This window comes from Pinus tabuliformis, chromosome 9, assembly GCF_031772625.1.
Source record: "Pinus tabuliformis cultivar Carrire ecotype Pingquan chromosome 9, CPIR1, whole genome shotgun sequence".
Lineage (NCBI taxonomy): Eukaryota > Viridiplantae > Streptophyta > Pinopsida > Pinales > Pinaceae > Pinus > Pinus tabuliformis.
Genome location: NC_142307.1, coordinates 848,061,460 through 848,065,600, shown reverse-complemented (window position 1 = coordinate 848,065,600; position 4,141 = coordinate 848,061,460). Strand labels below are relative to the sequence as shown.

Below are 4,141 nucleotides of genomic sequence, written 5' to 3'. Positions count from 1 at the left end.
TTTTAAATATTTTAAAAGAATATTTTAATTTTTTTATACTTGGTTTTATTTTATAAGTTTTCATTAATTTTTTTAATATTTCAATAAAGAAGAGTTGACTTTATTTTATCTATATATATAACAGAATATTTTTTTAATATTTCATTAAAGAAGAGTTGATTTTATTTTATATATATGCAGAATATTATATATAATGTTAAAAAAAAATAAAAAAAAAATCGGATAAAATTGTGTGAGATATTTAATCGTGTTTGTGTTTAACTTTTTGGACGGACATTTCATTTTGAAAATTGAGTCGGGGTGAAATGTCTACAAAATTAAATATTTTCTATATTGTTTCATCCAAATTTTTTTAATATAAATAACTATAAAAATACACACTCTCTTAAAATATAAGATTAATTTTTATATGAAATATTATATATAAAACTAAATAAATTAAAATTCTATTTTCATATAATTTTAAAAATCTTAATAGTATGAGATTGCAACACTTCCAAAATTCCAACTTAATTTAGCAAATCTCAATTTCACTCATTGGACAAATCAACAAGTTTCAGGGTATCTCTCATTGGTGAGTTTCAAGATACTTTTCACTAGATATTTCTCAGCGCTATGATGGGAGATGTAAAATAGTGGTTTTGATATTAATTACTATATTTATTTCAAATGCAAATTTGAGAATATAAAAAAAAATCAATCAAAATATTTTTAAAATTTATTAATTAATATAAAAATAATTAATTTGACACTTATTATATTAATATTTTGTTGTATTCATAGTAAATATTGTTTTATTGGAGATATGGGGAGTAAGTAAAGTAATATATTCTGACAATATTTTTTAAGTCAATTTATCAACTAGCAATTGTTTTTAAAGGTGTAAGGATTTGAATATGCCTATGATGTTATTACAAAATATTGTGGCAAATTTAAAGGGTGGAGGATGGAGGGGAGGGAATGTATTCAGGGTTGCAACAGTCTCACACTTGTGCTGATGCATGTTTGGCAGATGTTGCTTCTTCATTAATTACAAAGCATATGTCAAAACCACAGAGAGAAGATGGATGTCAAAAAAAGATGAAGAAGGTAAACAATACCTAGCCTAACCAATTTCAAAAAGACATCTTCAATATAATTATATATATCATATTCTTAAGTTAGGTGGCTTCCTTTTATTCAAATAGTCAACATTCTTTTATTGGTGATGCTGGTTAAAAATTTTCATAACCCTCAATATTTTTGGTTAAAATGACTAAAACAGGTATTCGTGTAATTCAGATTTGAAATTCCTACCTTGCTAGTGTGTATAAGTTGAAGAAAAAAAATTAAACAATTTTATCATATAAAATGACTAAAACAGATATTAGAGTTGGCTAAACCGTTAAATTTGACGGGTAATTCAGATTTGAAATTCCTACCTTGCTAGTGTGTATAATCTGAAGAAAAAAATTAAACAATTTTATCATATATTCTTGCCTCATGAGATTCTTTTATTATAATAATCAAATAAACCATGAAATTGAAATTATTGTTTACAGCAAATTTATCAATTATATATCATATTCTTTAACTCATGCGACCCTGGTTTTCTCAAAGACCATAAAGTTCAAATTATTGAACAATTCGACTTAAATTTGGCACAAGCCATATCTAAACCGACTAAGAGACTAGTTGTTACACTTCCATTAATGGCTACATTTCACAGGCTCGGAAGCATAAGGGCGGAGGTACTCTTCAACAACATTAGTGCACTTGAGATATGGGTAGAGTTGAGTGGCTTCCACACCATGAGGTCCCATTTGAAAATTTCGTAGACCCCCTCTAAAATAAACCATGTGACAGCAAGACATGTCAAACGTAGCATCACCCACAGTAGACGACACCTCCCACTGTGTGTCTGTGTCAGTCACAGGTCAATCACTTAGGCTTATACAGAGCACACATATAGCAACCAAATGAATAATGGATGCATGCAAGTCGTTAATGGGAATTCATCTTTTAGTCCAAGGGGAGAAGGAAAAAAGTTGCAGAACCTAACCAACCTGCCATATTTTTCAGAAACTCTTCCTCTGATACATAGGTCTTCTCCATAGTTCTGCCAATCATTTTCTCCCATATACCCACAAGCTCATTCACAGACATGGTGTTGGCAGGAGGCATGAAATGCAGAGACTTATTGAGAGTTCTGGGGTCATCCACTGTCTTGATGGTAAATTTTGCAACATCCTCCTCCTTCAGAAAAGAAACTGCATTGCAATCAAATTTGACATTGTGGAATGAATTAAAACCTACTTCCTCGTAGACTATTATACAGTCCAGATCAAAATATAATGTCAACTAAATTTTGAGCATAGAGTTTGATTCAAAAACCTTTGGAATTTCCATCTCCATAAATAGCAATTTTATCCCTTGGAGGGATGCCATTCAAGATCAGCTGCCTAAACTTGGCACAAAATATGTTGCAAACAAGTTGGCAATGATATATGTGTAAGGGATGCCTTCTGCCTCAACTGCCCTCCGAATTTTCAGAGAGTCATCAACAATGACTTTTATAGGCCCTGCTGGATCATAGATTCTCTTGTAATCAACCCCGTACTCCGATGATATAAATCTCTGTATATATCATCACCCCGGGTAGTTAGTTATGAGTATACAACATTTTAAAATAGTCTACTGCTCATATTCATATAGTTGTGTATATATCACACAATATACCTCATACAGTTCTATATACTAGACAATATACCTTGATGGTTCCAACCTCCTTAATGGCTTTGATAATGTTCATCTGACTCATTAGCTGTAAGAAGCCTACAGCTGAGATGACCACATCGGCTTTTCTTATTGCCTCCACTAGACTTGTATAGTCCTCCATAGATCCCTACATAGACAGAGACAGATATCAGATCCCTTCAGAGACACAGACAGATATCAAAGATAGAACCAGACAGATATACCAATATATTTATTACAAATTCAAAATATATATATTTTCTTTAAACTACTTTAAACTTAGGTAGCGGCTATCTTGTTTATTGGATGGAAAAATAATCTACCACAGTGGGATATTTGTCTATTGGATAGAAGAATAATCTACAATAGTGGTATACTATCATCACGATTCTGTGAAGCTGGATTGAGCTTGAATGTGTCTTTAAATAGCTTAATTCCTTCCATAAAGTGACTTCTATTCTCAACCCCTCTTATGATATTTAAGTGAAAACTAAACCCCACTTAAACAAACTAAAAAGACTAATCTCAAACTTATAAATAATCAAAATGGGGTAGCATGCTAAGTGGGCTTGATTGTGGGGAAAACTCTATAGTTAAGCGTGCTTGAGCCAAAGGCGATCTGAGATGGGTGACCTCCTAGGAAGTCCTGGTTACGGGGTGCAAGCTCCAGAGGTGGAGGTGATGATTGATTGACGCTGCGTGATTCATTTCACTAGTTTCAATCCCACTTCTTCACCCCTCTGAGCATCACCCAATGCAGTGAGTGCTAAGTGGACTACTTCATGGAAATGGTCATAGCTGAAGGAAGTGGACTATTTCATGGAAATGGTCATAAGTGAATGACTTACTTAATGCAGTTGAATCCCAAAAATGATATCTAATATAATGCACTGCTAAAAATACTTAAATCAAAATATTACTTATGAAAATTGATCTAAATAGGAAACTAATGCTCCTCACAAACTTGAATGACAACAGATGGATTCTACATATTTACATTGATTATATTGGCACCAGAGGCCTGAAAGGACTCAAGAAGCTTGACTTTCTCAGGGTTAGAAGACGCAGCAAACTTTCTGACGAGAAGGAAGGTGGGATGGCCGACAGCAAGGCTGGCTTCAGTAAAGTGACGACCGATGAAGCCTGTTGCCCCAATTATTAGTATCCTGCTCTTGCTGCTTACCATGTTGCACTACCCTTTCAATGGGACAGTAAGGAGATAGTGATAAACAATAGGTGGAGATGGAGATTGAAAATCTGTCGCAGATAGGGAAATTATATAACAGACTGGAAATTTGGTATACCAAAACGATAAATTCAACCTAATAATGGAGCCCCAGTGGGCATAGATAAGGCCAATGCACTGTAAAAGACTGGACAAAGATTTTCCAATAATGGAGAATTG

General features: G+C 33.1%; 1 pseudogene; it reads right to left on the bottom strand.

The window, feature by feature from the left end:
- Window positions 1-1,688: 1,688 nt before the first annotated feature.
- On the bottom strand, window positions 1,689-3,922 carry LOC149151441 (phenylcoumaran benzylic ether reductase PT1-like; annotated as a pseudogene).
- Window positions 3,923-4,141: the final 219 nt, after the last annotated feature.